Raw genomic sequence first — 27,256 nt, 5'->3', positions numbered from 1 at the left:
CGGAGCCCGAGCCCAAGCCTGAGCCACGGCGGCCGCGGAGCACGGGCGCCGGCGCAGTACGATGAAGCAGCCAGCGGAGCCGGGGTGAGTGCGACCGGGGCCGGGCGGGAGGCGGTGGAGGGAACACCCGTGGAGAAGGCCCGGGCGGGGGGCGGCCCGACCCCGCCAGGGTCCGGGGTGTGCAGGGGGCCGGCGGCCGTTGGTGCGGCGGGGCAATGGGGTCGGCCCCCTCCCAGGGTCCCGCCCCGCTGTCACGACGAGGTGTTGACGGGAGACGCCCACCCGCGACGCCCCCGAGCGAATCTCTCGTACGTTAGGGGTCGGGTGTGGCGGTTTGGGCTTGACCCCGAACGGAGACGCCAGCCGGCCCGTCCCCTCCAGCCTGCCGTCCGCGGGCGCCGTGCTCCGGGGCTTGGCCCGGGGCAGGGCCGTCCACTCGCAAACTAAAGGAAAACAGATTGTAATTTTATGAATGGGGCCCCCGGCTCCTGCCGCCCCCCTCGCCCACGTCACGAAATGCTTTGGAAGTCGAGAACCGCAGTTACTTTTACGCCGATCGGTCAGGGGCTGGCTGCGCTCGGGTTGTTTTTCTCCAACTCCTGGAAATCGCGGGTGGCTCTGGGGTGGTTTGCTTGCCTCAGACAGGAGGCGGCGGCGTGCCGAGAGCCGGGGGATCGGAAGGTTAACAAGTGACATTGGGCTGAGGCCTAACGCCAGGTGCCCTGCCCTGGAGCGCGGGTGTGACGGTGGAGGCTGTGGCTGCTGGCCGCTGGCTAGCACCCCAGCGAGACCGAGGGACCAGGACAGGAGAAGGAAGGCACTGCTACTCCAGTTGCACCACGCACGCCGCCCAGATCGCACGGCCGACGCGGGAGTTGGTGCAGGGGAGTCTTCCCCTTTTGAAAACGGTTTTTGGAAAACTTAGCCCCTCAGTGGGTTGATTGGTTACTTAAACCATCGGTTGTCATGGCGACGGGGCATCAAATGTAAGGGCAAAGTCTGTTTCCACCCTCGCTCGCTCTCCGAAGCTATGAAGTACTTTGTCACTACGTTTTTACAGGCACTGCACAGGGCGGGCATACTTTTTTAGAGTTGGAGGGGAAAGCGTGGGCCCCTTGAAGGCAGGGGTGGTAGCATCCATGTTCCTGTTTGAAGTCCACCGTGGTTCTGCTCTGCACTGGAATTGAAAGGAATCAGCCTTCTGCGTGTTTGGTGGCTCTCAGCAAAGGATTTAAACGAGTCTCTTCAGGAGCCAGATGGAAGCTGGAAGGAAAACAATGAGTGACTTTTATATGGAGACCAATAAGGAAAATCAGAGGGGCAAATGATTCTTGAATTCCAGGATAGGGGGTGTTTGAGTGGGCTATGTTTGTGGGTTTAGAACAAGGTGACGCAGTGAAGCTTATTTGATAGGAGGTATTGGAAGAGTAAAACAACCATTTCTATGAGCTCTTCCTCAACCCTTAAGCTATTTGGGTATTTCAGGTTCTTCTTCCAAAATTGGTCTAAACTTACAGAGAACAAGTAAGCCTCCCAAGGCGATGGGGGTAGAGTGGGCTTTTAGCCATAGAGTTTCTTTCTTTCACACAGGCCTCTCGGGGAGTGTCCCTGAAGGCCTTAAGTCCATGTGTGGAGAGGGCTCTGGGTGAATCAGCTTGGCCTGCATTTATCTCCAGGAAGGGGTACTGTGCCTGAGAGGAAGGAGATTAGCAACCCAATTCAAATCAAGATGGTGGTCATTGCAACAGCTTGACAAGTACCCCAGGGCCTGGGACAGAGGGAGGGGAGGGAAGTGCAAGAGTTTGCTCCCGAGTGTACGGGGCTTGGAGGTTTGCAGAGAGAAGCACGTGGTCCTGTGAGAGGATTGGAGATGTCACGTATACCAAAGGTATTGTTTGTTCATTAGAGATTATGTTTTTAGAATACTTCTGGAAGAGCAGCAGAAGGGATTAGGCTTTCAGGTAAAATCAACAGACAGGATGTTTTGGAGTTTTCATCCAAAAGAAACAGCATAGAGATGGAAAATATTCATTCAACTAATGCTTATTGAGCCGATAGTGTGCCAGAAGCTGCCAGGCATTGTGGGTTATGGTGGAAAAAGCCAAAATGGGTGGAGTGTTCGTTATTGGTGCCATGTGATTCGCCTTCCCGCCAAGGCAAATGCTGTCTTCTGGAGTCCTTGAAGAAAGAAAGGGAGAAATACACAGAACAAAACAGAACAAACAGAACAACGGGAGATTCTGCCCGCTGTAGATCATTTGTGGTGTCAAACTGAAACTTCAGAGAGTGGTTTTCTGGTCAGAAACCATCTGCATCCTCATATCTATTGACCAGTATCTTTCATGGTGTTGGTTACTGTTCTTTCTTCCTTCTGTCGATTTATTTGTTCAAAAATTTGGAAGTTCATGAAACAAACATAGTGCCTGGCCTCCAGGTGTTTCCACTTCCCTTTTCTTGGCTGAGTATCCCTCAGCACCTGCTTTCTTCTGTCTCATCTTTGGTAGCTGCTGAGGCCCCCTCCTTGGGAATTGTTGAGGTTGCAGGGAACGCTTGTTGCTGGATTCTGTCCCAAAGCTGAAGGCAGCTAGTATAGAAAAGAGAGCATGTGTTTAGTTCCAACTCTGCCATACACTCCTTTCTCTCCCTCCCTTCCTCTCTCTCTCCTTCTTTTCTCTCGGTCTCTCCCTCTCCTTCCCTCCCGTAGGAGATATATATATACACATAACACATCTCGAGTCCTTGAGCAGTGCTCTAACGGTAGCCTCATTTCATGGAAGAGGGAACTGAGGCTCAGAGCAGTTCAGTAACCTGTCTACAGTGATAAGCTGGGTAGATGGTGGTGCAAGAATTTCAGTCGAGAACTTTGTGATGCCAAAGCCTGCTTTTTCCACTGTGCTCTGTGGCTTCTCCTGGAAGAGGAATGGCAGTTCTAGCACAGTGCCTTCTTTGGACATATGGAAGGTCGGGTTCAGAGACGTTCAGAGAATTGCTGCAATGAATGTGCTCACGGTGGACCAAGAGTTAGCGCCCTGTGTCCTGCGTCTCTGCCTGGTACCGTTTTGGGTTATTCATGTGGCCGCTGGGAAATTTGAGTTTACTGCCGTGAAAAGGTGACCGTACTTACCAGGGCGCATCCCAGTACTTCCATTTAGCAGCTCTGTGACTTTAGGCATTTTTTTTTTTCCTCTCTATGCCTCAGTTTCTTTATCTGTAAAATGGGACAGTATTCACATTTCAGCCATGTTAAGATATATACAGTTTGTCTCATCTTAATATTTCTGAAGATAAGGGTCTTGTGTGGGATCTCACAGTTGTAGTTGGCAACGATGTCCTCTTTGTATATCAAATAATGGTACATCTTACAGTAGTGGGGTCTTAGATGAACTGTAGTAGTCTATTCTTTATAGGTAGTCGTGAGGATGGCGTGAAGTCACTCACGTGCCCAGCATCAGTGGATGCTGTTGAATGACAGGGCTCGGGCTTAACTGGTGGGTCACTCTGGGTAAAAGCTGGGGAGCATCTCACAAGATTTGCCACTTGGAGTTTAGGCAATAATCCATGATAAGTGGGCCAGAGGAATGATTTCCAGTTTGCCCGGAACTCTGTCCTTTGGCTCACTCTCCTCCCCATGAGAAGCATTAACTTTAGGAGCTAACGAGCCATGGACTGACGACTCCCTTTGTCCTGCCGATTCATTAAGGTCTTTGTCAACTTTAAACCCCGAGTTAAAAATAAATATCGTTATAAGAAGATTGGAAACTTACACTGATGCGAATGCTCTCACATGTGAATTTTAAAGTGCCTCAAGGTTATATACAAGATTCTGTGTTTCCCCTTTCGAAACTCCTAATGTTTAATTGCTTTGGGTGATGTGTCTGTGAGATTAATCAGAAGGAGCCTAGGTGGTCATGAAAGTAGAGAGGCCCTTGACCAGCAGTGGGTAAGGTGGAGAGAGCACGAGAGTGGCCATCAGAAGGCCTGGCCCCTGGCTTGGGGGTTTATTACGTGAGTTCTTGGGCTCATTTCACCACTCTGGGCCTGGAGAGTCTCTTTTCCAAAATGAGGACTTGCTTTCTCAGTCTCCTCCCCTGACCCCTCCCACACAGTGTCATAGATCCTGCCAGTTTGTGAACTTAGGATCTGAGAAATTAAATGGTTGAAAGGAACTTACTTCATTCAGGATTCCCCGAAATTTCACTTGGGTGTTTGTGATAGTGCTTTGTAAAGCAGAAAACGATAATCAGGTGATAACAAATGAGTAAACTATCATTGATGGAGAACTGATGGAGAATTGCTGTGTGCCAGGCGCTGTCTCTACTTGTAAACCTCACATCGCCCTGTGAGTGGGAGATACCACTATCGATCTTATTTGAGATGAGAACACTGAGGTTCAGAGAAGTAAGTAACTTGTCCGAGATCGCACAGCAAGGCTGAGGGCTTAGGTGGCTCCCAGTGTGAGCTTGTTTTAGGTGGACCCTGCCTTGTCTTGGAATCCCCTCAAGCCATGTGCCCTGGAAGTTTTCCGGTTTAAAAGTAGGACCCCCTGCTTTATTTTTAAGTTTATTTATTAATTTTGAGAGAGTGAGCGAGCAAGAGAGCGTGAGTGGGGAAGAAGCAGAGAGAGGGGGGGAGAGAATCGAGCTTATCTGGGGCTCCATCTCACAAACCATGAGAGCATCACCTGAGCCCAAATCAAGAGTCCGAGGCTTAACTGGCTGAGCCACCCAGGCGCTCCTAGATTTCCCCCTGCTTTGAGTCACACATTCCTACTCTTTTCTTGGGTACTCAACACCTGTTTAAATTTGAGTTCTTGTTCAGGACATCCACTGTGCACTGGGAGAACTTTGTTCAAGGTAAGAATGACCCCTGTGAGAGTTGTAGGTGACTTAAGTCCTTGAAAGGCAGAGTTTTTCTTTGGTGAACAGAAGCCACAACCTGGGTCACTGTGAGTGTAAGTGGGACCGTTGAGAGCAGAATCCAGTAGCCTTTCCGTGTGGAAGCTGGTGGGATAGGAAACGTGGATGGGTTTTTGGAACAATCAGGTAACCTTTCTCAAACCCTTGGGTTTGCCTGAAATGGTGGTTCTGAGGGCTTTCCCCTCTAAGAAGGTTACTGGAACTAACAATCGAGTGCCTCCCCAGTTTTTCCTGACAGCTGAGAATGGCACAGGGCAAGAGGAGCCCTCTTCAGGTGTCAGCTCATTTGGGATTTGAGATTTAAAGCCACCCCTTGGATTGCTCCTGCAAATAATCTTCCAGAATCACAACATGCATTTTCTGAGTTTCATTTCTCTGTTGTTTCTTACAGCTGACATAAGCTGGCCGATTCTCTTACTCGATTTAAAATTCTTTCTTACATCTAATGCTGTCTTTTTAAGCAGTGTTCCTAAAGATGGTTATATTTATCATTTGGGGCTTGAAATAGGGAATTTAAAAATCTTTCCATTGAAAGGACTGAGTGAACAACAACTATTAATCAATAAATATTTGAGCCTCTGCAGGAGCCAACGATCGTGCCTGGTGCTGGAAATCCAGTGGGGAGCAAAACAGATGTGCTCTCTGCCGGCACACAGCACATTATCTAGTGCAGGCAATAAACAAGTCGAGAGATGTACGCGTTGTGTGTGTATATATATGACACTGTGAGAAGTGTGAAGGCTCCTTCCTCTGCAGGGAAGAACGGTGCACTGAGAAGGAAGAAAGGGAGCCAGCCAGCATGGGGAGTGTCCAGCAAAGCATTCCAAGAGGTAGCGGCATGTGGAAAGCGTGGCTGAGGGGAGGAGGGGAGAGCATGGGGAAGAAGGCAAGCCCCGGGGAGGGCAGTGCCCCATAGAGATGAAGAACCAGGGCTCAGGAGCCAGGCACTGCCTCAGGAGACTTGGGGATTGCTCAGCCTCTTGGTGCCTCAGTTTCCCACTCCAAGTGGCTGTGAGGGTTGAATGAGCTCATGTCTGGGAAGTCTCGAGAACAGTGCCAGGCATGTGTAGGAAGGGCTGGGGGTTAGCATTTGCTGACTCTCACACAGCGGAGAACTTGACCTGGAGTGGGTAAGCTGTTCTCGGTCAGCATTTTCCATTGCTCCATGTGTAAAGTAACCACAGGGCTGAAGAGGAGGCTAGGGCGGCTGATAGGCATGTCTGCCGGATGCGTTCTCAGGTGGCTCGGCGTCGGACGGTCTGATGCACGGACAGTGAGCACCTGTGCGTGGGGAGCACTCACCACGGAGCCTCCGCTCCATCAGCTGTGGGTGCCGTGTTCAGCTGGAAGCGAGCGGGGACCAGAAGCCTTGTTCCTTTGCTCCTTCCTGCGGTTGTCTGCATTTGTGTTTGGACACGGGAGGTCAGTTTTTAGCCTTTTTTCCTGATAAGAGGAAGGAGGCAGAGGCCAGAGGCCAGTGATCAAATGTGACAACTCAGAGTTGCTAAGTGCAGTGCCAGCCCAAACTGCATGCCCAACCAGATTTGGTGTGGTGCTTTCTCCGGGAAACCGCCACACCTCAGGATCCTATAGGAGAAAAATTTCATAAAAGGAGTCACTGGTTTTGGTTCTTTGGCCTGGTTTGGGATGTTTAATAAAATAGTATAGACCCAGCTATATCAAAGTTTACAGTTATCCTATAAAATATTTGTTAGAACTGATCAAATTTGTGTATAATTGCATTAGTTCCTTTAAAATTTTTTAGATTCTGGAAACATGTTTTAAATTAAAAAATATTTTTTAAATATTTATTTAGTTTTGAGAGAAAGTGAGAGCAGGGGAGAGGGAGAGAGGGAGACACAGAATTTGAAGCAGGCTCTAGGCTCCGAGCTGTCAGCACAGAGCCCGACGTGGGTCTTGAACTGTGAACTGTGAGCCCATGATCTGAGCCAAAGTTGGACGCTCAACTGAGTGAGTCATGCAGGTGCCTCTGGAAACATTTCTTTCTTTCTTTCTTTCTTTTAAATTAAAAAAAATATTTTTTTATTTTTGAGAGACAGAGCTTGAGCAGGGGAGAGGCAGAGAGAGAAGGAGACACAGAATCTGAAGCAGGCTCCAGACTCTGAGCTGTGAGTACAGAGCCCGACACTGGGCTTGAACTCACAAACCGCGAGATCATGACCTGAGCCGAAGTCAGCAGCTTAACCAACTGAGCCACCCAGGAGTCCCTGGAAACATTTCTTAAGTTCACAAAAGAATAACATAATGAGCCTCATGGATCTATCATTGTTCCAATAATTACCGACATTTTGCTAACCTTGTTCCAAGATAATTTCAATTTGAAGCATTATTGGTGGATTTTCTATCACAGTATCAATGTATCTTTGGAATATAAAATTATATGGTAGATATGGTCCCAGGGGAAAAAAAAATTGTTGCACGCTGCCTAATTACAGGACTGGTGTTGGTAGTTAAAATTCAGAATCCTAAATGAACATTTCTTGCAAGCCCTCAGAGACTTGCTTGTGAAAAGTAGTCATCCCTGACTCGGCTGCATACAGAATACAGTAACCTGGGGCTTCAAATTGGAGCCCCGTGCCACAGATCACATACCCGGTGAGAGTGATGCCCCCTAAGGCCGGGACAAGAGGCCCATCCAGACTAGAGGGCCGCCCTTGCAACTTGGCAGAAGAATGCATTTGAAGTCTGGGTCAAGAGCGCAGAACGTGCTTCTTTTGTAAGACGGATCTGAACTCACTGGAGAGCTCCCAGGATGAATTCCCGTGGACTCTTTTCCCCTGATTTCCCTTTCTGAGTTATTCTGCTGTAAAACCTGTCTGATCCCTTCAATGAACCCAAATTTTAAAGAGCATTTCTCAAGTTTCCCCCTGCTTTCTATCATACTTGCATTCATTCATTCATCCATGACCCAACAAACATTTAAAAGCTTGTGCAGTGGGTCAGATAGTGTGCTAGGTATTGGGCATATATATGGTGGTGAGCAAAATTGACAAGGTCCTTGCCCTGCTGGAGGAGGAGAAAAGCAGATGTCTACTCAAAATATGTCATAAACGGCGAGAAGGGCTACAAAGGATGAGAACAAAAGGGAGCGAGGTGAAGGGGTGGCCCTGTTTCTTGGAGAGGGAGCAGGGGGTTCTGAGCAGGCCTTGCTCCCTTCCTCCTGGAACAGAAAGGTGCCTGGAATATAATGACCCGGGAGGAGAAGGGCATGTGGCCCAGCTGAAGCAGAAGGCAGGAGGGACTAGATCACAGAGCACTTTTCAGAATGTGGATCTTATCCCACAAGCAACTAGAAGCTCTTGTAGGGTTTTGAGCAAGGATGTGGCATGCTCATATTAGGAATTTTTTAAAATTTAATATTTTTTTCAGTAAGCTCTTTGCCTGGTGGGGGATTTGAACTCAAGACCCTGAGATCAAGAGTCGCATGCTCTACTGACTGAACCAGCCACGTCCCCCCTGTATTAGGAAGTTTTAAAATCACTCACACAATAGTGGGGTGAAGAGACAGAAGTCGCTGAGGGGGCCGCTGCTGTCTTCCAAGCAAAAAGATGGTCATTTGGAGCAAGCGTGGTGGCAGTGAAATGGCAAAGAGAGAGACCATTCAGGAGATATTTAAAGATAAAAATCTCGGCACTTGGTAAAGGACTAGGTAAGGGCAGGCTTGCATTTGCAGTGAAGGGAAGTGCAAATTACTTCTGGTGGAAAACATTGGCTGTGTATACTCTGCAACTCAGTGGTATTATAGTTCCCTTGGCACCTATTTTTCAGAAATTCAGAGCTGTTCTCCTGATTTGCTTTTAAATCTATTCTTGAAAACTGTCATCTATTTTTGAAACATACTCATCGAGCATCTACTATGTGCTGGGAAGAAAGTGACCAAGACAGCCCAGGCCCCGAGCAGTCTCCTCTGCACCTCCTTATCTTCCTGGCAGCAAACACAAGTCCCCAGACTGGGGTTGTCCTACCTCCCGAAACCTTCTGATGGGCCAGGTTGTAAGGGTGGCCCTCTCCTCTGGACGGGCTTCCTGTTCCAGCTTCAGGAGGTGTCTCTCTCGCCAAGTACGTGATCAGTAGCATGGGTCTCCAAATTGAGGCCTCAAGGTTAGAGTCTTCCATATGTGGTCCACAGGCAGGGACAGAGTAGTCTTCCTCTCTTTCTAGAAGGTAGGGATTGTGCCCTGTTCATATTTGCATCTCCTCCCTCCCACACCCTCTCCCCTATCCTCACTCCCATCAGCAAACCAGAGTACTCTGCCCTTGGAGGTGTTCAGCTGATGTTTGTTAAGAGCCCCTGGTACTACTCAAAAATAATGCCAGGTGAGCCCTGAAGAGGGCGCTAGGCAGCAGTAGGCGGGGAAGAAGCTTCCTGATTTGGGGAGGATGCCTGTTGGGGAGGCAGCTGTATTTAGACCTGGCCATGCAGACGGGATGACTTGCCCTTGGGTTGAGGCCAACTTCTAGATAAGGGGAGGAGCCTGCCTCCTCAGGTCACCTGTCGCATGGGAGGGACTCCTAAGAGACATCTGGATCTGCACTGGAACGTTGAAGTTCTAGATGGGAAATGGACTTGAGGTTAGATTTCTTCTACAGCTTTTGTGATTGTGATTCTGAAGGAGAAAACTGATGTGGGATGTCATTGGCTGATTTCCTAGGTAACTTTTTTCCTTTGTTTTGTTTTGGAAGAAGGGCCTGGACCGCCCAGACCAGGCTGTCTGATAACCAGAGAGGAGGTAATTATTGATGACCAGAGTGATGTTTTTTCTGGGAAGCTTGCAGGTCTGGTTAGGAAGACTTTAAGCTGAATATTAAGGGGATAGAAGAGAAAAGTATAAAAAAAAAGAGAAATATACAGGAAATTTGCAGAACCTGATAACATGGACACCTGTGTGAGTCAGCAGCGGTGTGGCCAGCTACGTGGTACCCAGAAACTCTCAGGTGGAAATTTGCACTGGAGCTGCTTGAGAACAGTGTGGAGGGAAGGGGTCAGGTATCTGTAAACTCATGCCTGAGGGTGAGCAGCCAGTGCCTCCCTGCACTGGAAAGCCTAACAGCAAGCCAGGTAAATATGATCTGCTGGTGGCTTGGCATCAAGCAGAGAGGTATGGGCACACCTGGCCCCAAGGAGAATTGTGGGAGAGCCTCCCTCTGTGTGCCCTGGCCACGGAAGGCTGGTGATGAGCCTTCCCGTTATGATGGAAAGAGCAGGGGCAGGTATGTAATTGGAGGACAGCCCACCAGACTGAGGTGGCAATCACTGTGCTCCATAGACAGATCTTAAAAGAGGCCCCTGACAGATACAGTAGATCATGCAGACGTTTTTAGGTGACTGTTACTAGAAGTGGACCATGTGGTTTTAGCACTACCTTGCTGATATTTTACCTCTGAGAACAGGTAGAAGGAAGTGTGTGTGTGTGTGTGTGTGTGTTGGAGGGCGGGGTGCTGTTTTGACCTAATGATACAAATAAGGAAAAGCCAGTTGACAGTGTGGACTGGGTAAAGCCATGTGGAGGGCAAGGGAGCCTACGACCCCAGCCCAGAAATAAGCACAGAGCTCGGGTTTAGACAGACTGGCTCCATAGCCCCTGCTCTTGGAGCATCTCCTACCTTATATTGTTGTTTCCTTTGATAAAAATGGCGAAACTGCTACTTCACCTAAGCTGAACAGGAGCCATCTTGGTGTCCTCAAATGCAGATACCTGTTGGAAATGACTTCTTGATTATCAGCCCATAGCAATGACTGACTGAATGTGGCTCCTCCTTGGTTTCCATCTGCCTCCCCCTCCCCCTCCCCCGCCCCCTCCCCCCACAAAGAGTTCAGAGCAGACACTGCAGTACCTGCACTAGAAGTCTGAAGGGAGTTGTCCTTGGGGAAAGTCGAGCTGCTTGCCCTGGCTAAGTTCAGAGGCAAGATCGAAGTGGAAAATAAGTCAGAGCAGTGGAAGACCCACGGGAAAGGACTTGCTTTTGTTTTAATTTCCCAGGGTAGGCTAATGTCTATGGGGATATGATGAGTGGTATTCGATCCTGGTGGGGTAGGTTAATAGTAAAGCAGGAACATTAATTTTTTTTTAAGGCTAAAACTCCCAACAGAAATGACTATTGATCATATTCTGAGCCAGAGACCAAACTCATTTGATCAGCCTAGCTTTTGTGATCAAGAGAGTGTTGGCAGAGGCTTAACAGCCTGAAGCAAATTTTATTTCATGAGGTCTGATTTGTGGCACGAAAATCTTATGGAAGGAAAAAAACATATCTTGAGTTTCTGAATTAAGTGATAGAGTTGCTTTGGCAGCAGATACAGCAAGTGCAGGGCCCAGAAATTTCAGGGGCAAATGGTCAAGAGGTCCTTCAAACTATGAATTTATTATGCCAGAGTGCTAATCTCAAAAACTAAAATTTTAAACATGTTTAATAAATATATATTTATATAACCCACAACTTAGAAGGAGTCTTCCAGAAATTGCAGGTCTAGCTATTTCTAAACCTTAGCTGTACTGTGGCCTAAGAATTTTAGCCATTTTGTGTTATCTCTCAGAGTTGACCCATAACTGCAGTTTCCTCCCCCAGAAACCGCCCGCTGCTCCTTCTGGGCTCCCTTGTGCGGACAGCACTGCAGTTGGGGACTGTGGCCTCTCACCCGACACAGCACGCACGGGTGGGCTGGCACTGTTGGTTGGCAAGTCTTGAGTGGGATGGGTGCTCTATGGTAGCAAGCTAAGGAAAAAAGTATGATTTTTTTGGGCCACATTTTCCTATTTTAGGAGTTCACACAGGTACCCAAGTTCATATTGAAAGGGAAAGGCAAGGTTTTTGCTACCTTAAAGGAGGGTAGTTACCTGGCTCAGCCCTGTCTGTATTTCTGCCCGTTGTTGTCGGGTACACACCAGTATCTCTGGTGTGATGCTCTTGCTTCGGGAGGGAGTGGCCCAGCCAGACAAACAGGAATCCCTGAAACTAGCTTCAGAACCCCTCATCCAACCAGCTTGATGATTTCAGGCCAAATTCTTTGGGGCTTGAGAAGGGACTTATTAAATGGATTATCCCCACACTGAGTTAATATCGGTTGATTATCCAGTGATCCCTTGAGCCTTCAGCAGATGACGTTGCTCCCAAGACAGTGGCTGTGCTTGGGGACTGTCATGGGGCAGGTCCAGACTCTTTTGCAGTGAAAGTCAGTCTTCTGTGAATCTCTTAGATGAGAGTCTCTGGAAGGTCTTCGCCCACTCCGTTGTTCTTTTTTAGGAAGGTCTTTGAAGAATCTTAAAGCATGTATTTGCATAGCATTAAACACAATAAAATCTTAATTACAAAATGATTAATTAGATTGTTTTCTTCCTGATTAATAGCTTGTAAGTCAGTGTGCCAGTTTTACTTTCTTTTTTAACATAAGCAAGCACTTAACTATGTTTTGGAATGTTTGCTTTTCAATTTTTTGGTTGTTTGAAGAGAGTCTAGAAAGGAACCACCTATTTTCCTTATGGTCTTGGTTCCCGTGGCTAAAAATAAACCATGGAACTTTGGGAGGCACTAAGACTGTTTTCTTGGGCAGGACTTCACCTTGCTGTCTTCTGTCCTGCCCAGATTTCTAAAAGGCCACACACTCACCATCCAAAGGGTGTACATCAAAAGTTTATACCCTCTTACTCAGAACCATGTAATGAGTTCTTTCGAGCAGGGTTTTTAAAAACCTTGGGGAGAAAGAGGGGAGGAGTCTGTGTCTTCTCGAAAACTGAATATGAAATCTTTGTATTTGGTGGTAATAGGGTCTTTGATATTCATCGGGTTTCCAAACAGCCCTCAAATGAGAAAAGTTAAGGACTCCAGCTCTAAAGTCTCCGCACTTCTCATCTAGAAAGCTCTAGGGCCAGCTATTTAGAGAGGAGGGGCAGATTAACAGAAGGGAAAGAACATAGAGCACAGACTGCAGGTTCCTGAGTGGTGGGAGTCCATGCACGCAAGCCTGGCTTCTCACTGGTCCTCCATGGCCACCCCTGGGTCCCCGATATTCTCCTCCCCCCCCCCCACTGGCCTTTCTCCCATTCGTCCAATCCTTAAGGTATCCTAAGTTGGGAGACCACTGGATAAACTTGTTCTACAAGCCACGTACCATGTGCCAGGATATTTTGTCCTTGGTTTCTTTAGTCACTTTTTTTCTTGGGTCAATGTCCTACTGCCCCCTAACTTCTCATATGCCTCTCTTTTTATTTTTCTTGGGTTTATCCCTTATATCACCTTGTTTTCCTCCTTTTCCTCCCCCCCCACCTTTTTTTTTTTTTTCCCCCTTAATGTGTTCTGAGTTAATCTGTTCCTATCATCGACTTTTCTGTTAGGTCTGGTATTCTGGTCTGTAGCCAGAAAGGGGGCCCTGAGCTAGATAGAGAACCCAGAGGCTGGTCCTCATAGCCGTGTGGTTCCCACAGTGGGTCCTGCCCCTTCCTAGGATGCCTTGGGGTCTCAGCTCACTCCCTTCTATCCCAGAAATTAGCCATCTGCTCTGGTGGCCTCTGACTGGCCAGGAACACACATAATGCCATTGCTGTCACAGGCTCTTACCTTTCCTTGTAGACCTCACGTGTATCCTGTGATGGCAAGCTGTGCCTTGGAAGTAGGATTCTGTTTTATATTCCTTATTGCACTGTTGCCAGAGGCAGAAAAGACAGAAGTTATTGCTTTCAGAAAGACTGTTCTTCCAGAGGCAGGCCAAGATAGAGCATCGGTGACAAATGTGCATTATTGCAACAAGCAGAAATTTAAATTGCGGTAAAAGATGGTCATTTTCTACCTTTGGTAGCTTAAGCTTCTTCCCCTCTCCGAATGTCTGGCCCTGAAATGATTTGGGAGGAAGGTCTCCTATTCTTGCTGCTTCTGAGGATTCATTAGCCCCTTGGCAGCATTTACCTTCACATGGAGGTGGGCATGTGATCCACAAGGCTCTGTTTAGGAAACCAGATCTCTTAATTGATAGAGCCATCTCAAGAGGTAGTAATGCAAGCTGTTGGTAATTACAAAAAACCTACCGTGAAATTCATCTAAAATTAATGAAGAGTCAGCTCTGTGGATTTTAAATAACAGAGGAAGTTAGGGCATCGGCTCTCAGTTATCTGAGTAGATTATTTCTTGCTGGTCTTTTAAGCCTTTAGCTGGTTTCCCTTTGCTCCCTGTTGTGCCCGGGGGCTCCCTTCCCACTCCAGTCTGCTTGGTTTCCGTTCCTCCCACATGGACCCATTTTAATGGGAAGCTACTGAAAAATACAGTGTGTTCCCAAGTCAGTTGTTTGGGATTATCCATTCCACTTTTCTCTTCGGTGAACACAGACAAGTGAAAAGTCCAGTGTGTTTAAAAGAAAACAATTAAAATGTGTGGAGAACAAAAACTTGGGAGTGAAAACCAGCTAGATGAATAGAACATGTCTGCATTTCCTGGCTTTGATTTTATTTTTTAAAGGAGCATTGTTCAATACTTCATTTTGTGTGTATATCAACATTTGAAGTTCTATAGATCGGTGCGTACACATACCAAGATAAATGATTAAGGTATTGTGAGGCTAAAATCTTTACTGCTTTGGTGATGTACTTTATAGGTGTACCATCCCTTGACTTAATAGAGAGGATCTGTGGTCTATATGTGCCTTCCTGTGACTTGAAAAGCATTTAAACTATTCCATTTAAATAGGTTTCAATTAGGATAATGGCTTTGAGACATCTCACAATGACACAGTTCCTAGACTCTTAAGGTATAATTGTCAGATTATAGCAAATAGCGTTAGAAACTATTTTGCAATTTTCTCAGCAGATTGTAATTTCTCCTTCTGTACATCTTGTTGTTCTGGAAATAATAGTGTAAAAGGTACCTTTTTCCAAAACTGATTATTTTCCAGATACCTTTTAGTGTAGAAGAAATGATAGAGGAAGATTGTGGTCCAGGAGAACAAGCAGAGAAAGGGGATTTTTTTTTTTTAGCCTCTGTTTTATTATGCCTTCGGCCACATTTTTGAAAAGAGACCAAGAATTGCCATATGTGTGAAAGAAGATTGGTAACTGGGTAGACTTGAAATGAAAGTGAGATTTTCAGAGTAACAAGGGCACTTTCTTACGTGGTCTGTAGAAACAAAGGATGTGTGATCACAGCAGGTCTGGCAGCTGGGGTTGGTGGAAGTAGAGACTTCATGTAATCGGAAGGATATTTAAATTTGTATGATATTTAAATTTCCATGTTAGAAAATGCTCATAGAGAGCAGCGATTTGCTAAAAACAAAAATAGAAAATCAGTTTTTAAAAACTGGAGGGGGAAGGTGCATGTGTGCATTCTTCTAGGATATTGAAAGAAATTTTTAAATACCTAGGACATGGTGTCTTGACGGAGGCAGAGAACAGTGGGAACAGTGCCTTAAGGGTTACATTTGATGAGAAGCACTCAGAGAAGAAACTTGCCTAAGAGGAAAGTTTCTGGGGAGATGTGGCCTGCACTGCCAACTGCACATTAATTTTGATCTTTCTTACGGAGCTGGATAATGTGTTTCTGAGGAAAAAAATAGTTATCATGAAGTGTTGAAGGCCTACAGTGGAAAATGCCAACATCCAAGCGTCCAAAGCAAATCCAAGAATCAACATCCAAGTGCAGTCCTCATGCTGACTTACCATCTTTTAAGTTTTTTTTTTTAATGTTTTATTTATTTTTGATACAGAGAGAGCTAGAGCATGAGAGGGGGAGGGGCAGAGAGAGAAGGAGACACAGAACTAGAAGCAGGCTCCAGGCTCTGAGCTGGCTGTCAGCACAGAGCCTGACTCAGGGCTCGAACCCATGAACGTGAGACCTGACCTGAGCCGAAGTCGGAGGCTTAACCGACTGAGCCACCCAGGCGCCCCCTGACTTACCATCTTGAACTACCTTACGGGGAGGCCCGGTGGGTTCTTGTTGGGCACCCCAGAAATGCCAGAGATCCACATCCGCAAAACAAGTCTTACAGCTAGTACTTTGGCTGGTATTTTTCCTGGGAAAAGGTGTCTGATCTGAAACAGTTCCCAACTTGGTAGGAACCTTGCTCACCGGAGGTGGCTCTGAGAAACTTTTGGTTTCCCAAAATAGGGGATAAAGTTCTGCCACCCCTTGAAAGAGTGGTGTCTTAACTTTTGGAAAATACACCCTTAAACGTCTAGACACTGCACTGTCTCCCTAGGGAAACCAGACATGTACACACAGCCCAACTTCTGCATGTAGATGTTAAGAACCCTTGGTAGGGGCTCCTGGGTGGCTCAGTTGGTTAAGCGTATGACTTTGGCTCAGGTCATGATCTTGTGGTTCGTGAGTTCAAACCCCGCATCAGGCTCTGTGCTGACAGCTCAAAGACTGGAGCCTGCTTTGGATTCTGTGTCTCCCTCCCCTGTTCACATTCTGTCTCTATGACTCTCAAAAATAAATAAATGTTAAAAAATTAAAAAATAAAAAAGAACCCTTGACATAAAATAATAAGATGCAAGGTTTTGAAGAGAGTGTTAGGAAGGACTTTCACTGGCAGGTGGAGGTACTCGCTTGGGAGCGTGCTTTGTGGGTTGTTGGAAGTAAGATTTAGTGGGGCTGGAGTGTGCAGCCAGGCTGAGAGAGCTGTACAGTCTGAGACTAGTGCTTCCAGAAGGTGCCCCTCCTCAGTCTCCTCAAAGGCAGGGTCCAGTGTTTACTGTGAGGGGTCTTTTGGAGAAGATTTTTTTTTTTAAGTGCAATTATTTATTATGTGTATATGAAAAAGCAATACCAACTCTGCATTTATTTCCCTAGTTTCTCATATGCTTTTCCCCTTAGGGTGAAAAGACTGATGTAGCCTTTATCCAAGTGGGTTTTAAGAACCTAACATTAATTTAGATGAATTGCTTGTTATATTAGTTGTAAAGGAGGCATGATTTCAGAGTTCTACTGTTTGAGAATGTGTGTGTGTGTGTGTGTGTGTGTGTGTGTGTGTGTGTATTTAAACCTGTTTATTTTGAGAGAGAGAGAGAGAGAGAGAGAGAGAGAGAATGAGTGGGGCGCGGGGGTGGGCAGATCCCCAGCACAGGACTTGAACTCACAGACTGTGAGATTATGACCTGAAATGAAACCAAGAGTTGACCGCTTTACCAACTAAGCCACCAGGTGCCCTGAGAATATATATTTTAAAGAAAGTGCCTTATAAAAACCACATGTATTAGATCTGTAGCCTGCTCTCAGGGCCTCTGCTCCACTTTCCAGTGAGCCTGGCATGTGAGGCAAGGCTGGTGTTCTGGTCCAGAGGCAGGCCCGGGAACACAGGTGTAGACCTTAGTTGGAGTCCTGTTGGTGGCAACGGCTCTGTGATTTCTACTTGTGGATCCTTGGTAGATGGCTGCTGGCAGAGGGGCTTTTATTTAAGCCATCAAGATCTAAGAAGTCTCCACCACCCAAGGGTATTCCCCACTTCTCTTGAAGGATCCTTTTCTTTCTTTCTTTTTTTTCTTTTCCTTATTTATTTATTTTTGGGAGAGAGGCCAAGCAGGGGAGGGGCGGAGAGAGCAAGAGCGCATAGAGCCTGATGCAGGGCCCAAGCCCACGAACCGAACCGTGAGATCATGACCTGAGCCAAAATCAAGAGTCAGACACTTAACCGACTGAGCCACTGAGACCGCTCCAGGATCCTTTTCCTTTGTTAGCTACTGGCTTGGGATTTCAGTTTCCTAAAGGAAATGTATTTTCCCAACAGAAACAACATCATACATTGGTTCGGTGGAAATGAGAGGTACCAACCATGCTCACAGTCTGCATTAGGAGGACATTGTAATATATTTTTAATATATTACATTCTGGAGCTAAAAGCTGATACCCAGTTGCTAAAAATATAGTAGACTGTAAATGATGTATTTATTTTCTTTACTTTATGGAATTTTCTGAAAAGGATATGAACAGGTTACTTAGATATTAAATGCAGTGTTCATTCATTCAACCAATAAATGTTTAAGTGCCTACTCTACACAACATTGGGAACACAGCAGGGAATAAACTAAATTTCGGCCCCATAGAGCATGTATTCTATGGGCTGAGAGGTAGCAAGTAAGTAGCCATATAACACCGTGTCAGGTAGTAATACTGTTCTTAACGATAAAGAGAACCAGGAGATAGGGAGGCCGTGCTTTAAGGATAAGGTTGTCAGGAGAGTCTTCCTCTGGAGGAGATTAGAGTTGAATCCTGCTATTAATTAATAATTTGGGGAAGTGTAACACTTGTCTTTGGGGCCATGGAATTCAGTGAGGCTTCTTTGCAGAGGTTTCTTTTAAGGTTATTTGCTTATTTTGAGAGCGAGAGGGAGAGAACATGAACAGGGGAGGGGCAGAGAGAGAGGGAGAGGGAGAATCCCAAGCAGGCTCTGCACTGTCAGCCCGATGTGGGGCTTAATGTCATAAACCATGAGATCATGTCCTGAGCTGAGATTAAAAGTCAGTGGTTAACTGACTGAGCCACCCAGGGGCCCCTTCTTTGCAGAGATTTCAACTGATTAATTTGCAGGATTTATAAGGAGTTGAGACTTTGGTATCCATGACCTTTTGAGAGAGTGACCGGGCTTATCTGGCTGGTACCCTCTTGTACTTGCTGTCTTTCCTATGGCAAGAACAAGAGGAGAAATAAAGTTGCCTTTGCCTGTCCTCTTGGTGGCTCAAAGCACAGTGAGTGGTCCCTGCCCTCAGCTTGGCTTTGAGCTTTTGGCCACCGAACTTGGCTTTCCCATGTTACACATGCCCGGTGGTCTCTAAGTGAACGAATTGACTCTTCACTTGTCACTCCACAAGGTATGACAACCTGAATGCTTTCCTTGGGAGGGCCACCGCATCCAAAGGCCAGCTGACCTGAGATTGGTCTTGAGTCCCAGACACAGGAGCCTGGGTACCGGGTGAAGCGTTGCAGCTATTGGCCCGAGGCTATTTTTTTTCTCCCAATGTAATTTTTTTGAAGGGGGAATTGAGGGGGCAGAGAGAGAGAAAGAGAGAGAGAAAGAGAGAGAGAGAGAGAGAGAGGAGAGAGAATCCCAAGCAGGTTCTGTGCCATCAGCACAGAACTCATGGGGCTCGAACTCGTGAATGACCTGAACTGAAAGCAAAAGTTGGACGCTTAACCGACTGAGCCACCAAGGTGCCCATCTCCTGATGTCATTTTTTAAAATTGATTCAAGTTTTTGAGAGAGAGAGAGAAAGCGAGTGAGCATAAGCAGGAGAAGGGAAGATAGAAAGGGGGACAGAGAATCTGAAGCAGGCTCTGTGCTGACAGCAGCGAGCCTGATGTGGGACTCAGACTCATGTACTGTGAGAGCATGACCTGAGCCAGAGTTGGCGGCTCTACTGACTGAGCCCCCCCCAGACGTCCCTCCTGAACGTCATTTTTAAGCATTGAATGGCAAAATTATAAAACAGTAAAACCTTAGATTGCAACTAGCTTGTTCTGTGAGTATTCTGTAAGACGAGCAAACATTTCTAATAAATTTTAATTTGACAAATGAGTGATGTCTTAAAAAAAAAAAAACATGAGTGATGTCTTGCAGTACAACTTCTACCTGGTGCTGAATGTCACATGATCACAACTGAGCCATTGGCTCTTGAAATTCGCTTTGACATACGAGTTCTTTGGATTATAAGCATGTTTCTGGAATGAACTCTGCTTGCAAACCAAGGTTTTACTGTATACCTCTGCCAGCGATGCTGCCATTGTCCAAAACCCGTTTTTACACGTGGGACCTGTTCATCAGCCCCACAGTTCTGCCCTTTACTCCGTAGTCCCAGGATTCATTATTATTATTATTATTATTATTATTATTATTATTATTCAGTATCGGCATAAGGGCTGCCATGGACAGACCCAGTACCATGTGTCTTCCTTTCATCCATACAACCAGGACAGTGACAACACCTGCGAAGGAAGGAAGGGGCCCGTCATACAAGGAGAAGCCTGTGTCAGGGCTTGTGTGGCACTCCCCTCATCCTCACACAGCTGCTGGGAGGTAGACTTTCTTTTTCCCGTTTTGTAGATGAAAAACTGAAGCTCAGAGAGGTTATGTACCTAGCCTGAGGTCATGCAGCTGGTGAGGGGCTGCACTGGGGTTTGCTCCCCATCTGAGTTGGAAAAACATGCTCTTACCGCGCTGCCAGGTGCCTGCCTCGTCTGCGTGAGGCCACCTGTCCCTTGCTCCCTTCTTCCCTCTGTAACTCCTGCTCTGCCCTCCTCCTCTTCAGTGTCCCCTCAGCCACTTTGCTGGGTCCTTGAGCCAGCGGCTTGCCTGAGAGTCTGTGTCGGGGCTGGGTGTTGGGGGCTGGGCCGTGGGCAGCGGGGCCAAGTGAGCAGCGCTTCTAAGATACTTGGAAGGCCAATAGACTGTAAGCATTTGTTGACAAAGACCTTTATACACACATATACTTACATACATGTGAACGTGTCTGTGGCAATACAGAGGAAAATTAATCTCTATCACTCTAGCGTGTCAGACACACTTACCTTTCTAAATATTGTGTAATTGATATATGTACTAGTTTGTGTGTTCTCCTCCTTTACCATGATTTCACATGCATTTTGCCCCATTTCTATATAATTTATACAGTCTTTGTAAAGACTGTGTAATATTTCCTGTTAACATGTAGGATGCTTGGTTGATTGTTTGAGGCATTAAGCTTTGTGGCCTGGCATGGGTAACTTACCTGACAGCATTTCTTCTTCAGGAAAAAAAGTTCTGAGTTTGTCTAAAGAATAAATGGTTTTTGAAAAATTGTTCTGTAAGTTAGAGGTGGCTTATTCACCATAGTTTCAGTGGATTTTGGCTGGAAACATGCAGTAGGCATTTGATGAAAAGCAAACATTTGTTTTTTCCAGATCTGAGTTTACATTTGGGTCCAGATTTTACAAGCAATCACAACTAAAGCGTATAAAGCATTTTTTGGTGTGATTTGTTTATTTGTTTATGAGAGCAAGAGAGCACAAGCAGTGGGGAGATGGTCGGGAGGGCTACACAGAGAGAGAATCTTAAGCAGGCTCCATGCCCAGCACACAGCCCAATGCTGGGCTCAGTCCCACAGCCGTGGGGTCTTGACCTGAGCCAAAATCAATAGTCGGACGCTCAACCGAGCCACCCAGGTACCCCTCGGGAGTGATTTATATGTCTAACCAGGCGAAACCTCTTTAAGGAGCTGAAACAGAGATGATTGAATTGACAAAGAAAACTCTTTAAAAATTAAGGTTATCATGAGGTTAAGAAAGTAATTGCTAAACTACATGTGATAACAGAAAACACCAAAATAAATGTCCCAGTTTTCAACCTCTGCAGCAGAGGATCGGCAGCAAGGAAGTAGTTGCTTCTTCCTGTTCTTGGCGGTGTTGGGCATTGGTGCAGGGCGTTGCCTGGACCTGTTTGCTTTGCATTTCTGCCCTTACTGGCAATGATGCCTTAGGTGAGTCTCTCAACTACTCTGCCTCCCATTCCTCATTTGAAATAAAAACACAGTTCTAGCCTCTTAGGGTCACAGAGATGGAACAAGGAGTGTCTTGATGCATCTGGGACTTAAATCTTCATTCAGAGTTTGTTTTCCATAACTCAGAACTTTGAGTGAATTAGTGCTTGCCAAGTGAGTTGTCTGTGTGTTCCCAAGACAACCCTCCCCCCCACAACTCCTCAATTTAGGAAATTATTTTTCCTGTTCCATTTTGAAATTTCTTGTGTGCTGCCTGGTTTAAATTGGGGTCCCAAAAGTTGAAGATTTTTTTTTTTTTTTTGCATGTTGCATGTGTAAATTAGTAGATGGCATTCAGTTTCTTTTGAAAGATGTTCCAAAACATTGAACGTAAGCAGACATTTCTGAAATTCCTTTTTTACATATGTTACTTGCACAGTATTGTTCGACGTTCATGACTTCAAGAAAATACTTCGTCATTGAACGAATTCTCTTTCTACTGGTTTTGGTTATTTGTAAGCAATGATTAGTCTCCCTTCTGGATGGATGTGTAATTGTATCAGTTATTGAACCAGATCTTTCAACACCTTTCTGACATTTACCTTTGGAGGACACCAAGTGTCAGACTCTTAAGATGTCCCAAATCGGGGGCACCTGGGTGGCTCAGTCAGTTAAGTGTCTGACTCTTGATTTCCGCTCAGGTCATGATCTCATGGTTCATGGGATCAGCCCCTGCACTGGGCTTGACAGCATGGAACCTGCGTCGGATTCTCTCTCTTGGCCCCTCCCCCACTTGCTTACACTCTCTCTTGCTCTCAAAATAAATAAACAAACATTAAAAAAAGATGTCTCAAGCTGAACCTACTCTGTTCCCGCTAAACCTGCTCCTCCTCATATTCCCAGACCTGATAACCGGGACCACTGACCACCATCTGTCTTGTAAGCCTAAAGCCTAAGGCTTCTCCTTAGAAGCACCGTCTTCTCCGTCCCTAGTCCACCCACCAAGTCCCACCCATTTCTTTGTCTCACTCTCAGGCTCTCCTCTCATCTCCGCAGCCATCTCCCTTGTCTGGGCTGCTGTCGCCTTGCACCTACAGTGTTCTACGAGTGCTGACCTTTCCGAGTCCCTTCTTGTCCCTTTCCAGTCTGTTGTCACACTGCACCCATAGTGAGCTTCAGAATGTGCATCTGACCACCTCCATACATGCCTCTAGACCACATACGATAACCTTCAGCTGTTCCCTCATTGCTCTTGGGATCAAAACCAGTTCCTTGATGTGGCCTTCAAAGTCCTGCATGACCTGGTCCCTGCCCACCTTTCCAGGCTCTTGCTGTGTACACTCTACTCACGTTCAAAGGGCTTCTCTGGATTCCTCTGTTAGGTTGTGCTCCTGCCTCAGGTCCCTTGTTCATGCCATGCTCCCTTCTGGACTGCCCACATCATCATCCTGGCCAACTCAGACTCATCCTTGAGATGTCAGCCCAATTCCTACGTGCTCCAAGGACCCTTTCATGACTGATCCTCAAACTGATTGGGTCTCCCTACTGACTGTGCTCTCCTGGTACCCTTCATGTTACTTCAGAACTCTTGCATTGATTATTTGATGATATCTCCCCCCAGCCCTTCTCTAAGCTCCCTGAGGGCTGTTCCAGCACTGCGCTGCTTTGCACATTGTAAGGCAGGATACAGATGGCCAGTACTGAATGCTAAATCGTGGTCTCTGCTCTCAGAGCTGAAATCCCAGATGTACAGCTAGAAAGGTTTGCTGAAATCAAAATGTTTGTGCAAACAGACCTGTACCGTGCATAGATTGTGAAACCAGGAGAGCCTTAGGCCACCTGAGTGACTCAGTTGGTTAAACATCTGAGTTCAGGTCATGATCCCACAGTTCCTGAGTTTGAGTCCTGCATTGGGTTCTCTGCTGTCAGCATGGAGCCTGCTTTGGATCCTCTGTTTGTCTGTCTGTCTGTCTGTCTGTCTCTCTCTCTCTGCCCTTCCCCTGCTTGCACTCACTCGTACTCTCTCTCTCTCTCAAAAATAAGTAAAATAAACATTTTTTTTAAAAAGAGCCTTAGGTCCACAATCAACAAATTTTTGTTTTATAGACATAATAAATTGAGAGGAAAATAAGAGCTTGCTTTAGATGTTGCTTTTGAAGTCAGTTTCCATATGGTAGTCCCCGGAGACACTTAGATGAATATTTTGTGGGGTAGTTCACGCAGGGAAGATCTGTGGTAGCAGTTGCCTGAGATGGCTGGTATAAAAAGGAAGACAGATATCAATAAAGTCACCAGCTAATCAATAATGTGGATGGAACATTTGCTACAAACCACAGCCTCATCCGACGCAGCCTCTCCCTGTCTCAGGGAAGTCTCAGCTAATTGTGACTGACTTCCCTAAGATGGGAATACGTTCCCACAGCACACAAAAAGGGATGTGCAGTATTTTTAGAGTTTTCTTAAAATTTTAGTGCATGCAATACAACATTTACTTATATATGCATCAAGTAGGGGAGGTGGGAAGAATAGGTGGTGGTGAGGGCTGATTCGAGCCCACTGGATTTCTCTGTGCTGTAAACAGTGGCTTCCCATACTACAAGAAAGTCTTCCCAACACGGAGCATATTTCTTTCGTAGGTTGATTGTCATCCCAAGCAGGCTTTGAGGGGCCTCTAACAATAGAATAAAGTAGTTTATGGCCTGTTCTGTGAATTACTACAACTTTTTTTTTTTAAGGTGGGTCCCACACCCAGCATGGAGCCCAATGCAGGGCAGGGCTTGAACTCAGGACCCTGAGATCCAGACCTGAGCTGAGATCAAGAGCCAGATGCTGAACCCCTTACTGCAACTTTAAAAAAAAAAAAACTTTTTTTATGTCTTTATTTTGAGAGAGAGAGACAGAGAGTGAGAGGAGGAGGGGCAGAGAGAGGGAGACACAGAATCTGAAGCAGGCTTCAGGCTCTAAGCTGTCAGCACAGACCCATGGACTCTGAGACCCACAGACTTTTAAAAAGTACTTTTCAGTGCACCTGGGTGGCTCAGTTGGTTGAGCATTTTGTTCTTGATTTCAGCTCAGGTCATGAGCTCATGGTTCGTGGGTTCGAGCCCCGCCATAGGCTCTGTACTGACAGTCAGTCTCTCTCTCTCTCTCTCTCTCTCTCTCTCTCTCTCTCTCTCTCTCTCTGCCCTTCCCCCACGTGCATGTGTGTGTGTGCATGTGTGTGCACGCACTCTCGCTCTCTCAAAAGTAATAAATAAAAAGTACTCTTCATTGCTTTCTTGAGTTGTCTTTAGACTCTGGATCCACCTTGGAATCAATGCTCTCCCTGGACAGTTGGTGTGAAGGTCTTTGTCTTTCAGTGGTGGGCTTGGCATGCAGCCAGTACTCAATAAATGTTGACTGGATGGAAGTCTTTCTTGAAGGACAGAACACCTGTAGAGAGCTTCTGTTGACCATGGATTGATTTGTCCTTGGAAATACCAGAACAAGGCAGTTTGTGCAGAGGAGTAGAGCATGGTCTTGGACCATGAGCCCTAGCTCTGCTAGTCAGTAGTTTTGTTGCCTTGGTAAGTTGCCTAAACCACTTTCATTCTTTTTCCTCATCTGCAAAATGTGGGAATAATAATAGTACTTACCTCTCCGAGTTGCTAGGCTTAAATGAGATCTTGTTGGGGAGGCCTCAGGGGGGTCAAAGCCTATGTAAAAGTTTATTCTCAGCTCAGAATCCTTCTGATAACATCCTCGCAGGTCTGATTGTGTCTGACTTGGATCTCTATGGGCCTTGGTCCTCCTTTCGTCTGAGAAATAATTCCTGCTGCTTTAGGTGACTGGGTCGGGTACTGCTTAGCACTTAAATGGTGTTATTCACCATGGAAATTTAAATTTAAATGGCTGTCATAAAGTTTTTGGATGAAAAAAAACCCTGTATTTTCTGAAGATAACCATTATACATCTTTATTTAAATAGAATCACTGCTGGGGCACCTAGGTGGCTCTGTAGGTTAAGCATCTGACTTTGGCTTGGGTCACGATCTCGCAGTTTGTGGGTTCAGGCCCCATGTCGGGCTCTGTGCTGACAGCTCAGAGCCTGCTTCGGATTCTGTGTCTCCTTCTTCTCTCTGCCCATCCCCCACTCACACTCTGACTCTCTCTCCCTTTCAAAACTAAATAAACATTAAAAAAAATTTAATAGAATAACTGCCAGACAATGTCCTTGAGAAGAAATAATAATCTTCCCTTGGTATTCTTTATGCCATCCTTCCATGGGGAGAGAGCCCTGTGGTTAATGACAACATTTCTATGGTTGTGCCCAAGCTTCAGGGTTTATGAAGTGCTGTCCCATTGATTCTTTCTCCTAGCAGTTGGAGGGCGGGGCTTTCACCGTCATGACTGTCACTTGACAGATCAGAAGATGCGGTCCCAGTGAGGCTGCTCCTGAGGTGGGGCACTTCCCAGCTAGTCTAGCTGTCCCAGGCTCTGCTTCTGGGTCTTGAGTTATCGCTGTGGGATTTTATGGTATCCTAATTACATGTGGATGGCCAGAAAATTCTGCTCCTGTTTTGGCATTTTGCTTTGGCCAGGTGTACTCCCTGAGGACCCACAGAAGCTGGAGGACCAAACCCAACAACAAACTCAGCACTAATCATCTGGAAAGGGCAGGAAGCTGCTGCTAGGCAGTTGCTGGGCCTGTGAACAGAAGAACATCAAGATCACAACTTTACAGCTTTTTCCTCCTTGAAACGTCACATGGAGCCCCAGTACAGCCATCCGGTTTATAGCACCTCCAGAATTAGATTAGGCAGTTTGGTTCCAAGCTGTGTACTCGTATTTCTGGTTATGAATTGCTCCCAGTGCTTATTCCCCCTTATCTGCCAAGAAACAGTGTTTTCTCGTTACTTTGTGCATCCACATTTGTTCTTTATTTCATTTGCTCTTAGTTGCTGCCTTCTGTCTTGCTTGTTTTGGTCCTTGAGACAGCAATGAAAACAGACCTTCAGGAATGGACAGCTGTGGAGGCCCTGGCTGGGGTCAACTCTGTACCTGCGGTCTGGGTTGGGGGGACTCGGACCAGCCCCAGGAGATGAGACCCACAACTCAAGGGGCAAACTTAGTGCAGTCAGGCGTATCAAAAATCAAGAGCAAAACTCAGTCCAGGTGTGTCCTGCGCCCATGGAGGCAGTGGCCCACCTATGAATCCTCATTTGAAATGAGGCTCTCTTGGTTTCACAATTTATACAGTTACAGGTCTGAGGTTCACTGATTAACCTTGACAGAGAGATGCTTGCCCACCTTTTAATATAGATGGAGCAGTTGCCTCTAAGGTAGTGCCTTCTAATATAGATGTTAGATCTATCTAGACTGGATCAACCAGTTATTGGTGCCTAGGAGTAGCAGGTGCTATATTTCCAACTGACTTCCTGGTAATTTCATCACCTTTCCTGTGTGTGTGTGTGTGTGTGTGTGTGTGTGTGTGTGTGTGTGTGTAAGTATAATTATAATAAAATAATAAGTATAATGATATATATAAGTATATCAACTTAGAACTGATCATTCTAAGTTGATTTAGACCAATGAGTCTCAATTCCATGGTAGATATTGAGGCACATGTGTTCACACACAAATTATGATTACTGGGGAATTTTTTCAAATTACTTTTCTTCTGATCTCCCCTTCTTAGTTATGATAAGCCCTGAGATGGGCAGGGGTGGTTGAGTACCTAGGATTTTCTGATACATTTCCCCTCCAGCCAATCTAAGATTCATCTGCCCTTTGACTGCTAGGAATAAGAAGGTGCTTAGAGCTGGCTGACCCCCTGCCCCACAGTCTGCTAGGCAGAGCTGACCTAGCCTGGAAGTTCCAACCTGACACTTGCAGAGGAACCCCAGGGGAGCCA

General features: G+C 46.2%; 1 protein-coding gene across 3 annotated transcripts in view; it reads left to right on the top strand.

The window, feature by feature from the left end:
* Nucleotides 1-27,256, top strand: part of TEX2 (testis expressed 2) — a 118,806-nt gene that overhangs the window by 13,611 nt on the left and 77,939 nt on the right. For 2 of the 3 annotated variants that reach the window (XM_029929049.1, XM_029929047.1), the window contains exon 1: nt 1-84. The exons of the other annotated variant lie outside the window; for it this stretch is intronic. The gene's annotated coding sequence lies outside the window, so the exon portion shown is untranslated. The remainder of the gene's footprint in view (nt 85-27,256) is intronic. 3 annotated transcript variants of the gene reach the window in all.

The sequence above is a fragment of the Suricata suricatta genome, chromosome 17, assembly GCF_006229205.1.
Source record: "Suricata suricatta isolate VVHF042 chromosome 17, meerkat_22Aug2017_6uvM2_HiC, whole genome shotgun sequence".
Classification (NCBI taxonomy): domain Eukaryota; kingdom Metazoa; phylum Chordata; class Mammalia; order Carnivora; family Herpestidae; genus Suricata; species Suricata suricatta.
The sequence above is the reverse complement of the archived record's forward strand: the minus strand, read 5'-3'. Positions and strand labels throughout refer to the sequence as shown.